Genomic DNA, 13,271 nt, shown 5'->3' on the forward strand with positions numbered 1-13,271 from the left:
CGCTAACTGCAGAAAAGAGACAGCCAGACTGCAGGGTTTGCACAATCAAAATTCAATCTTGGTACGGAGACGAACTGCAGGGTAGACTCACCTCTATACTGGACAACATGCACATGATGCAAGGCATGTAAGCAACTGGAGTTACCCATAAACCTCCAAAGGACCTGGGTATACATAATAACAAAAATAATGCCCCTAAGGTAAAATGTAAACAATCATTATTTTAGCATGACATAAGGTATTTTATACAATCATATAGAAAAGGAAGAGAAATAGGACAAAAAGCGAATAATGCAATATATTCAATATTTATTAACTTCATTTATAAAGCAGCATTGAAAAAGTGTTCCAAGTGCAATGTGAAAAAACTTGCTCGAAGAAGTGCAAGCATCGCAAGAATTATAGACAGAAAACAATGGTGAAAAGAAATAATAACTGTAATGATGTTCAATATTAAATCATAGTTAAGAAAAATTCCATTGTTCTAAAATGATAATGCATTTTTTTTCCAGTGGATATATTGTCGAATGTGTTTCGGCCTTACATGATTCAACAGGTCATCATCAGGACAAAACAATAACAGACTATAAGAAAAAAGGAAAGATTGCTGCATAAAATAGAATAAGAATTATGTGTGGGAGATATCAGAATTAAGACTATATTAAAAACCACTATAGGTCAAAAGATTAAATACTAAGTACCTGTAAAGGTAGTACTTGGTAGTCTCGAAGGAAAAAAGACACAAGGCCACATGTCACTAAAATTGGTATAATCCTCTTTTTTTACAAACTTGAAAGAATTGAAAATAAGGTGCCACACACGAGTGAAAAAGTGCGAAGCCTAAGACTAGATACACCAAGAAAAACTTACTGAATTGGGAGGGGAGCATGGCAAGTAAAAAACAAGGGCTCACAGGTACCCCAAGGGCAATTGATATAAACTGCGAAAGCAAAAACATGTAATTATCTCACAAAGAAATCACAAGGAAGAAACCTGAGAAAAAGGGTAACCGAAATTGGGTAATAAGGTTTACCTTTGACAAAGAAATCCACAGATGAAAAGCCGCTCTGCCAAGGTGCATGAACGATCATGTCTACCAATAAGCAGCCAATGAGGACATTTTAAAAGGAAGCGTTTCACCCAACATGTGTGCACAACAATATGAGCCATGCATGCCGGTACTGAAAAGCTAGTGCATGCAAGCTAACATCTTAAAGTCACCATCCTAGGGAGTCAAAAAATTCAATACACAAAGCGTGAGATATTCACTTCCGTACACCCAGTCTGTCAGTAACTTCAAATGTACGACCTATGCGGCGGTTTCTTCCTTTATTCTTATTCATTTTTTATTTTGATAATTGCTCTCCCCCTCAAATAATAAATTCCATGCAGTTTTGGAAGCAGTTTCCATTTGTGCACCCCTTTAATCTTACAACTATGGATTGCAGAGATCAAGTTCTGCAATTAGTCTTCTGAGTATCTTACGCTTTGCATATGTCATTTTTTAAGCCCCTAAGATAGTGCCTTTATGGTTTTAGCTTGCCCGCACTAGCTTTTCAGTACACGTGGGGTGTAACGCTTCCTGTTCAAATGTCCTTGCGGGCTGCTTACTGGTAGAGACGATTGTTCGCGCTCCACAGCCCAGAGGCTTTTCATCCGTGGTCTCATTCGTCAAAGCGCTTTGAGACCCTTGGGCGATATGTGCGCTCAACAAAATAATTTGACAAAGGTAACCCCAATTACCCAATTTCAGTTACCCGGTTTCTCAGGTTCCTTCCTTGCAATTTCTTTGTGGGCTAATGAAATTTTATTGCTTTTGCAATTTATATCAATTGCCCGTGGGTTACCTATGAGCCCTTGTTTATTACACACCACACTCCCTTCTCAATTCAGTAAGTTGTTCTTGGTATATCAAGTATTTAGGCTTAGCACTCTGTCACTCATGGCTGGCACCTTGTTTTCACGTTCTTCTAGTTTGTAAAAAAACAGGATTAGACCAATTTTAGTGACAAGTGGCCTTGTGTCTTTTTTCCTTACAGACTACCAAGTACTACCTTTGCAGGCACATAATATATAATTTTTGACCTATAGTGGTTATTAGGTTGAGCCTAGTGCAGCGCGCATGCGCTGCTCTGCTCGACTTTATGTAAGGGCTTCTGAAAGCTCACCACACGCTCGTGCGTGTGTTTTTATTTGTGTCATAGGGTATTGGGCTTTGCGTGCGTCTTTCTAAGAAACACAGCACGCAATTGGGCAAAGGCGGGTGCATGTCCCGCCTTTGCTCCGCCCACGGCCTATTGCTTGCGGTTACCCGCACAGGCCACATCTGTTTTCAATTATCGTGCCCAGACACGGGCGCGATAATTGAAAACAGATTGCTAGCGTGCTTGTTTTGTTTGTATTCTCCCACAGGGAAAGGTAACATTAGCTGTGTGCTTCGAAATTTTAATATCTCTTTCCTTTACCGTCTCCTGGCATCTCTTTTTAATCCCCTGTCCACATCTTTTCACATCTTATTATTTCTCAGGTTTGCCTCAGCCCTCCATCGTTTTCATTCGCCATTCTTTTCATTTCATTGTCCCCTCGTTGATTCCTCAATATCTCCCATTATCTGCTTCTCTCCCTTTCACCCCTTTCTGTCTTTTTCATTTGCTCGTCTCTTTCTCCCACTCTTGCCTTCACACTCTATTGATCCCTCATCACCACCAACTTGTTCCTTCCCTCCAAGTGACCGATTCTCTTTCTCTCTCTTCCCTTTACCCTCTCGCCATCTTTGTCACTACGTCTCGTCCATTTCATCTTTTTCTCTTTCGGGCTCCTTCACTCCCTCTTTCTTTCTTTCTCATTTCCTGTGCCTCCTATCTGACTCCTGCTTGTAGCTCCCTTTAGTGCAGTTTGTCCAATTTTCCCCTTCTGGCTCTCTAAGTTCCTTTCATCTTTTCTCTCATTTGTTATTCACAACCTCCCCCTGGTCTCCCTTTCACGTTGTACCAGCCTTTGCACCCCTCTCTCCTTTGCTTCCATTTCACACTCCCTCCCAGTAGTTCCTATCATATTATTTCCCTCCCTACTTCCTTTTCAACTTCTTTCCATCTCTTATTTCAGACGGCTGTGCCCCGTTCCCTTTTTCAGCGTCCATCATGCCCTCCTCACTCTTTGACGTGTGATCTTCGCCCACCCTGTTTCTCCCCTGTGTGCCCTCACTCCTTTCCCTGTTTCTGTATTGGTCCTCTCCTCTATGCTTCCAGTTCTCCCTTTTTGTCCCCCTCCCCCTCCCCGCCAGCTGCACTCTTAATCCCTGTCTGCCTGACCCTATGACTCTGCATACTTTAGGGGAGGAGAGGGGTAAAGAACTGGCGAACGAGCACCTTGACCTCATCGGACAGAGCCAGCTTTCATAGCAAAAAGTATGCTTTCTAATCCAACGCATTTTTCCCCACACTCCCTGACATGCTCGCAGGGCCCGCCACGCTAATGACAAAAGCGCAGCTTCTTCCCTCACACAAAAAATCGTCGCCACCAGCAATTTTCAAAATATGTTTTCCTTTTCTCCACATATGCGGGTCTTTGATTATCAAGCAAGCCTTTCAGTGTACTTGCTTTATCTGACGAATGAGTGAACCTGGCATCTATTGCAGTTTCCATCCACAATTCACCATCTCTCAAGATCTGGGTTCACTGCGACTCTAACCCCTTCATTCCACTCTCAGATCTACCGTGTGTACAATAACCTGCTGATTCCCGCGCACCACCCTGCCCCTCAACGCATCAAGAGTCACCCACAGCTTTGTTTCCAGCCACGCTTGATCCAGATGCCCATTCTGCACTTTCGGCCCCGTCACTGAAAGCCGATACTTGTGATATTCACTTCTTCAAATCAAGGTGCTCCTATGCTATGCGCACGTGCATAAGAAAACGTATATATAAGTAAACATACATGTTAACTGGAGGGTAAGTGTAGGGTAGTGTAGGGTGTTCAGTGTGGAGTAGTTGGGTGTAATTCTCAGACAGGACATGCCTGCTTCTTTTTCTACCCTCTTTGCTTAACCCATTCCGAGCTGTCAGGTGGGGCGTCTATGGTAATGTTGCAAATCGCAGCAAACCGTATAAGGAACATTTCTGTTGATTGTTTTCCCCTGGAAATTTGATATTCTGACAATTGCCACCCTCGGCTGCAGGACTTTTTTCTTGAGCCTCTGCCTGGATTTTGGACCACGAAGGAATGGAATCAACTACTTTCAGTATATTTGGGCATGAAGAAGGAGACACCTGTCAATGAAAGAAATAGCTTTTCAGGCGCTGCACTTCGAGAGGCTTACAAAATATCTAATCCGACAAGCTTCTACGTTATTTATCTAATGCCTCCTCCCTCACCCTCTGCATAAAGGAGGATTTTGTTTGCCTTGAAAAATACCTGGTCATCAGGGAATGAGTCTTTAAGGAATACTCCTGCCTATCTCGTATATTAAAGAAACAAGCATACAAGAATCTAGAGAGACCTTAGGATGAACAGAAAATATGAAACATTCAGTCACTAGCCAAAGTGATTTCTGGATGTTATGCCATCCACTTCCACAGAACCCTAGAGCACCTTACAGAAAACATCAGTAGTTTATTAGTACCTTAGCTGCCCTTGTTGACAAGTAGCTCATTGACAAATTTCTCCTTGTAAAGAATTATGGTTTCCCCGTTTCTTAGTCTCTTTTTGACCTCCTGTCCATGTTTCCATCATAAAAAAAGAGTTTGTTGATGCCTAAGGGCAGGGACATCAGCAACCCTCCACTTTAGCAGTGGGGTCAGTGGCGGTTGTCATCTATGGGGCAGGGGGCTGGGCATGCGTGAAAATACTATATAAAACAAGCATTGGCATAGCCGATAGGTCTCGCCTTTGGGACCTTATAAGTATTTAGTTATGCAGCACAATTTCCTTGGTGCAACAACATCAACTGTTGCATGGCTAAACACTTATAAGGTCCCAAAGGCGAGACCTTTTGGCTGTGCCAATGCTTGTTAATATAGTCTTAACTTATGATATCTCTCACACATAATTATAATTTTTTATGCAGCTCTGTTTCCTTTTTTCTGAGGTTCCGTTATTGTTTTGTCCTGATGATGACCTGTTGAACCATATAAGGTCGAAACGCTATCAATAATATATCGGCTAGAAAAGAATTGGATTATCATTTTAGAAAAATAGAACTTTGCTGAATTATGATTTACTTATGATCATTGTTACAATGATTATTTATTTTCACCATTTCTTTTTCCTGTGTATCATTCTTGCACCATTTGCACTTCTTTGAGCACATTTTTGCACATTATACTTGGGACTTCTTTTTCAATGCTGTTTTAAAAATTAAGTTATTACAAATATTGCAGTATCCACTTTGAGTCATATTTCTCTTCTTTTCCTATATGATTGTATGAACTATCTTATGACATGCTAAACGTATGATTGTTGCTTTTGAATAATATCATAGGGACATTGTTTTGTTATAATGATGCAAGGCAGGCACAGACATTCTTCTGAAGTTACACAATCAAATGTAGTCCAGCTATAAAAAACAAATTGCATGACAGATGCAAACTACAGAACAGACACATCCAAACTGCATAAACAGCATGGAGACAGCCAAACTGCATGACAGGCATAATCTGTAAGGAAGACAGATCCAAACTGCATGACCTGCACAATGACAGCCAAACTGCATGACAGGCACAATCTGTAAGGAAGATACATCGGAACTGCCTAGTAACAATCCAGCTGCATTGACAGACTCAAACTGCATGACAGACACACATGCAAACTGTGCGAGAGGTAAATTACAATTGCTTGATTAACAGACCCCCACCTGCAGAACCACTGACCTGCTGTAGCATAAACGTGCCATGAGAACTTCAACATTCAATGCAAACCCTGTGCAAATTCAAGGAACACTTTCCCCAGTTGCACAGTCTGCTATTTGTTGTACATAGCGAGTGCTTCTTTGTTTCACGATGCGTACAACTCAGAGTAATTTCGCAATGGCCGAATGTATTATTTCCATAAACATGCCCTCATATTAACAATGATAAATGATTTTTATCTGTCACTCGGAATTGCAATGCAGCAAGTCAATAGGACTGTAATATATTTCTGCAGCCTATCGGGAGTACATTTTTAAGTTATTAAGTGACTTCTAGTTAGTGTACGTTTAGTGTACTTGGTCTCACACCAATACTGTTAGGTACTGAACATGCTACTGATCAGCATGTTACTTTCCTGTCTTTGTGTATCGCTCATTTATGATTTGTTTAATTTCCTTCCGTATTCTCAAAAGATAAGTTGGCACTATTCACAGAAGTGTGATTCAGGAAAGAAGATCGAACAAACCATTAATTAATTCTGAGTGTGAGCTATCTGTTGTTTATTACTATGTCAGAAAAGGTGCCTGTCCTCATAAATAAAGGATCGCTGTAAAGTATTGTTTCCTATTGGTAGGTACCCTCATTCATAAAAACAGTGGCCTCCCATAATAAAAAATGGGCACCCCAAAGTAGTGTTTTCAATGGCTGAGACCACAATTCATACATAGGACATTTTGCAAGAACTTACCACCAAAGTATATGACGGGCAAAGTTAAATTGTAAAATAAACATACGACCAGCATATAAGACAGACACAGTTAAACTATTAAAAAAAACATACCACCTAAGTGTAAGACGGGGAAAGACAAACTGTAAAACAAAAATACCACAAAGTGTAAGAAGGGCAAAGTTAAACTGTAAAACAAGCATACCACCAAAGTGTAAGTCTGGCAAAGCCAAACTGTAAAACAAACATACCACCAATGTGTAAGAGGGGCAAAGTTAAACTGTAAAACAAACATACCACCAAAGTATAAGACAGACACGGTTAAACTTTAAAACAAACATGCCACCAAAGAATAAGATGGGCAAAGTTACACTGTAAAATAAACATACCACAAAAGTATAATACATACATGGTTAAACTGTAAAACAAACATACCACTAAAGTGTAAGACAGGCAAAGTTACATTGTAAACAATCATACCACCAAAGTGTAAGATGGGCAAAGTTAAATTATAAAACAAGCATACCTCCAAAGTGTAAGACAGTCAAAGTTAAACTGTAAAGCAAACATACCCCTAAAGTGTAAGATAGACAAAGTTAAACTGTAAAACAAACATACTAACAAAGTGTTAGACAGACAAAGTTAAACTGTAAAATAAGCATAATACTGAGTAAGGAAGTGTTAGATGGGCAAAGTTACACTGTAAAATAAACATATCACAAAAGTCTAAGACATACATGGTTAAACTGTAAAACAAACATACCACTAAAGTGTAAGACAGGCAAAGTTCAAGTGTAAACAATTATACCACTAAAGTGTAAGATGGGCAAAGTTAAACTATAAAACAAGCATACCTCCAAAGTGTAAGACAGTCAAAGTTAAACTGTAAAGCAAACATACCCCTAAAGTGTAAGACAGACAAAGTTAAACTGTAAAACAAACATACTACCAAAGTGTTAGACAGACAAAGTTAAACTGTAAAACAAGCATAATACCGAGTAAGGAAGTGTAAGATGGACACAGTTAAACTGTAATACTAGCATACCACTGAAGTGTAAGACGGGCAAAGCTAAACTGTAAAAGAAACATATCACCAATGTGTAAGTCAGGCGATGACAAAAAGTTAAAGAAAAAGACAATCAAAGTGTAAGACAGACGAAGCCAAATTGTAAAACAAATATACCCCCAAAGTGTCAGACAGACACAGTTAAACTGTAAAACAAACATACTACTAAACTGCAAGACAGACAAAGTTAAACTATAAATCAAGCATACCACCAAAGTGTAAGACAGGCAAAGTGAAACTGTAAAGCAAACATACCCCCAAAGTGTAAGACATACACAGTTACATACTACCAAATTTGTAGACAGACAAAGTTAAACAGTAAAACAAGCAAAATACCAAATACGTAAGTGTAAGAAAAACACAGTTAAACTGTAAAACTAGCATAACACTAAAGTGTAAGACGAGCAAAATTAAACTGTAAAAGAAACATAACACCAATGTGTAAGTCAGGCAATGCCAAAAAGTAAAAGAAACATACAATCAAAGTGTAAGACAGGCGAAGCCAAACTGTAAAACAAACATACCACAGAAGTGTAAGATGGGCAAAGTTAAACTGTGAAACAAACATCCCACCAAAGTGTAAGCCAGCCACAATTAAACTGTAAAACAAACACACTAGCAAAGTGTAAGAGAGACAAAGTTAAACAGTAAAACCAGCATAACACCAAAGAGTAAGACAGGAACAGTTAAACTGTAAAACAAACATGCCACCAAAGTGTAGGACATACACTAGTAAACTGTAAAACATGCATACCACCAAGTTTTGAGAAAGGCAAAGTTAAACTATAAAACAAACATACCACCATCCATTAAAAGAAACAAAGTCAACCTGAAATACAATCACACCACCAACCTGCAAGACAGGCACAGAGAAAGTACTGAAGAAACACACCACCAAAGTGCAAGACATTGAAACTGTAAAAGAAACACACTGCCAAATTGAAAGAAAGGCACATCCAAACCTTGAACCAAACATACACCAAAGTAAAAGACAGTCAAACTGTAAAATAAACTACCAAACTGTAAAACAAATACACCCACAAACTGGCACTGCACAGCAGATGCAGCCAATTGTAAAACAAGCACACCCCCAAACTGCAAGACAGGCACAACCAAACCATAAAACAAGCATGTGCCAAAACTGCACCAAAGGAACAGACAAATTATAAACAAATACGCCCCCAAACTGCAAGACAGCATGGCCAAACTATAAAAGAAACACACTGCAAGGCAGGAGAGCCAAACTATAAAAGAAACACACCCACAAACTGCAAGAGAGGCACAGCCAAGCTATGAAAGTAACATGCCACAAACTGCAAGACAGTAACAGCCAAACTATAAAAGAAACATGCTCAAGGATGTCAAAATAAGAGCCGGTAGAAATGGCAAGGTTGTGCAAGAGATATTTTGTTTCTTGATTGCTCTGTGCTCTTTTCCGAAGTAACTCACCCTGAAGAGCGCAGTACCTTAAAAATGCCACACTTTAGATTACTATAAATTGTACAGTTTTATAATTAGGGAAGTTTGTTCATTCACGTTTTGAGCTAGGGCTTTATTGCTTTCTAGGTCTGTGCTTGTCAGGAAGGTAACAGGAACACTACCTTAGAGGTTTGTCCCAAGGAAGTTCCTTGGTACGTTACAAGGAATGCACCCTCTAGCATCAGGGAATTTAATACAGGATGTTCAGGAGTCACTTCCTTTCAGTTGGAGACTGGAAGTGGGAGGAGACCCATCCGGAATGAAAGCAACATGGCCCCTTTAAATTAGGGGATTCGGGGAACATCAGGAAAGTCACGTCGATGGAGTAGAGGAGAATCCCAGAGTGCTTCAGACCAGGGAAAATGGCAAACCTCAGCAGGAGGCAGGACGATCCTCCAAGGATGAAGCTGTGAAAAAAGGGCCTAAGCCCCGATTAGTGGAGTGTATCAGGAGAAGGAGCAGCAGGGAAGCCAGGAGGCCACCTGACCCACACAGTGCCCAGACACGCTCCTGGAAGACTGTGACTAGCCCAGATCCAGGATTGTACCCTGGGGAAGTCAGGGAGGCAGGAACCACTGTTCGTGGGCCAAGAGGGAGTGGAGAGCAGCAGAACTGAACCCCCTCAACAGGTGCTGCCACATAACCTTAAGGGCAAAATACCATCTCAGTGGTCCCGCCTTCCTGGAAACACCTGAAGAGGGAGAAGAAGGATGACGTCAGGAAACACTCAACCCCAAATAATACTTTAAATAAAGCAATAAGTTGAGAAAAATAAAGTTGCATGAGTCCTAAATCCATCGCTTTCAATAGGGGTTTTAATCCTTTTTAGGTACCAAACAGTGTTGTGATAGACATATTGTGAACTGCACAGAGAGCTTAAAACCCGTCCATTGATTACCATTGGCTGGCCTCATTGTCACATATTTGCTTGCTTCTTATTCAATGGCTTGTCTTCCTCTTCTTGTGTTTGTCCCTCCCCTGGAGCATTGCCTCTTTACAATCCTTTTTGCTTGGTAGAATAGTATCCTTTCACTGCTCACTTTTAGGCAATACTTGTTCCTTTTTGGTTAAGCACTTCTTGAGAATGTATGTGTTTTCCAGCTCTCCCCCTTGTGTGTCTATCTCCTCCTCCCAGCATTCCATATTGCTCTGTTTACGTGTGTATCTTCCATGCCCCCAAGCTCTCTCTCTCTCGTGTACTTCTCCCCTCTGCCTGCTGTCTCCATTATGTGCTTCCCCGCCCACATATGTTGCTCACTCACTTGAAGCATTTGCCCTCTTCGCCTGTCACCTTTATTTTTTGTTTTATTTCCCCACCATCCATTTCTCCATCACCCCGCTACCACCCCAGCAGTCCTATTTTTTTTATATTTTATTTGTTTTGCAGGGGCAGGCAGAAAAATGCTTCTAGCCTCTCCTCCTTAGGAAAATACGTTTAGGGCTACTTCAGGTTAGATTTATTTTTGATATATCCATCCAAGTAGGGACAGTATATAAAAAGAAACGGCTCCTGCATACCTCATTACTCATGTGCATGCCTACAAAATGGTATGGCCACCAGAACCAGGCATGTCATCATGACATGTTTCCTTTTTTGGTGGGGCTTGCTACATAGCATAAGCAAAAAACTAGGAGTGGGAGGAATTGCAGAGTTTGATTCCACCGAATCATGTGGAATTACATTAAAATGCTGCCAGATTTAGTGGAATTCTGCTACGGGGCTGAGTGGCCATTTGCCACTATTTTCTTTGTGAAAAAAGCATCCTTGTGTCAAAAAATGGATGTGAGGGAGCATTTTGCCTAGGAAAATAGCACTGCCAAAAACCACTCGACGCCCTTACATACACTGCAGCAATGATTACAAGTTTTAATCACTGCAGAGTATGTAATGCCGTGGAGCGGCATGCAGTGGCTTTAAAGCTTTAGAAACCACAACATAATTTTTAATTCTGTCGTCAGATCGGCAGATTTTTGATTTATCAATAATTTCACTTTACTAAAGTGACACAAACTTACCAAGGTTCCTCCAATTCTGCTGGCAGAATTGAAAATTCCATGTAGGCCTGCAAAAATGTTTTTTGTCTATGCTGTATATCTTTGCCAAAAAGCGTTGACAAAACCAGAATGTCCCCATGGCGAGACCTATCGGCTTTGCCATGATTGTTAGCATTTAGATTTCATGGAACTTTTCTTTTTTGGCGCCTCCATCCTGATCCGTTGCAAAACCTCCGGCTATTACGGTGCTGCTACTGTCTCACACAAAGCTCTGAATAGCACCTCCGTCATGGTCTTCCACAGTGCCCACACTGAGCTCTACCAGTGCTTTAATCATGACCTGCTACATATGTGACTAACAAACAGCTCTGCCTGTTGTGTGTTTCCTGCATGGCCCATTGTGGTTCTCCCTATGTTAGCCTAACTGTACACATTGTAGGCCTCATTTTCCTTTGCACACGTTACTATATAAACACGCTTACTTTTGTGCCACATTGTACTTTCACACAGAACCTGCACACGATTTTGCGTTCCGTTCTGTTCCTAAGATTTAGTCTGATCACCGCCAACAATGTCAAACAACAATGTCCCTTGCTATTCTTTCTGGCCAGGCACTAGCACCTAGAAATTGCACAAGAATGCAGCTGTTGTTTATGTGCACACAAGTCCTATCATATAGACGAGCACATGAGCCAAAAACACACACATGGAACAAGAGATCTGAGACAAGAGCACTGCGTCCGCTGAGACGTAGAGCGTCCATCTGTGAATGCTAAGGTACGGGGTCTGCGTCCGCTGAGACGTGGAGCTTCCATCTGTGAATGCTAAGGTACGGGGTCTGCGTCTGCTGGGACGTAGAGCGTCCATCTGTGAATGCTAAGGTACAGGGTCTGCTTCTGCTGAGATGTGGAGCGTCCATCTGTGTATGCTAAGGTACGGGGTCTGCGTCTGCTGGGACGTAGAGCGTCCATCTGTGAATGCTAAGGTACGGAGTCTGCGTCCGCTGAGACGTAGAGCTTCCATCTGTGAATGCTAAGGTACGGGGTCTGCGTCCGCTGAGATGTGGAGCGTCCATCTGTGAATGCTAAGGCACAGGGTCTGCGTCTGCTGAGACGTAGAGCATCCATCTGTGAATGCTAAGGTACAGGGTCTGCGTCTGCTGGGACGTAGAGCGTCCATCTGTGAATGCTAAGGTACAGGGTCTGCTTCTGCTGAGATGTGGAGCGTCCATCTGTGTATGCTAAGGTACGGGGTCTGCGTCTGCTGGGACGTAGAGCGTCCATCTGTGAATGCTAAGGTACGGAGTCTGCGTCCGCTGAGACGTAGAGCTTCCATCTGTGAATGCTAAGGTACGGGGTCTGCGTCCGCTGAGATGTGGAGCGTCCATCTGTGAATGCTAAGGCACAGGGTCTGCGTCTGCTGAGACGTAGAGCATCCATCTGTGAATGCTAAGGTACGGGGTCTGCGTCTGCTGGGACGTAGAGCGTCCATCTGTGAATGCTAAGGTACAGGGTCTGCTTCTGCTGAGATGTGGAGCGTCCATCTGTGTATGCTAAGGTACGGGGTCTGCGTCTGCTGGGACGTAGAGCGTCCATCTGTGAATGCTAAGGTACGGAGTCTGCGTCCGCTGAGACGTAGAGCGTCCATCTGTGAATGCTAAGGTACGGGGTCTGCGTCTGCTGAGATGTGGAGCTTCCATCTGTGAATGCTAAGGTACGGGGTCTGCGTCTGCTGAGATGTGGAGCGTCCATCTGTGAATGCTAAGGCACAGGGTCTGCGTCTGCTGAGATGTGGAGCGTCCATCTGTGAATGCTAAGGCACAGGGTCTGCGTCTGCTGAGACGTAGAGCATCCATCTGTGTATGCTAAGGTGCGGGGTCTGCTGAGATGTGGAGCATCCATCTGTGAATGCTAAAGTATGGGGTCTGCGTCTGCTGAGATGTGGAGGGTCCATCTGTGTATGCTAAGGTACAGGGTTTGCGTCTGCTGAAATGTAGAGCGTCCATCTGTGAATGCTAAGGTACGGGGTCTGCGTCTGCTGAGATGTGGAGCGTCCATCTGTGAATGCTAAGGCACAGGGTCTGCGTCTGCTGAGACGTAGAGCATCCATCTGTGTATGCTAAGGTGCGGGGTCTGCTGAGATGTGGAGCGTCCATCT

General features: G+C 42.3%; 1 protein-coding gene across 2 annotated transcripts in view; it reads right to left on the reverse strand.

The window, feature by feature from the left end:
- Nucleotides 1–13,271, reverse strand: part of CREB3L1 (cAMP responsive element binding protein 3 like 1) — a 387,245-nt gene that overhangs the window by 92,479 nt on the left and 281,495 nt on the right. The window lies entirely within an intron of this gene.

The sequence above is a fragment of the Triturus cristatus genome, chromosome 3_1 (genome assembly GCF_964204655.1).
Source record: "Triturus cristatus chromosome 3_1, aTriCri1.1, whole genome shotgun sequence".
In the NCBI taxonomy this organism is placed as follows: Eukaryota; Metazoa; Chordata; class Amphibia; order Caudata; family Salamandridae; genus Triturus; species Triturus cristatus.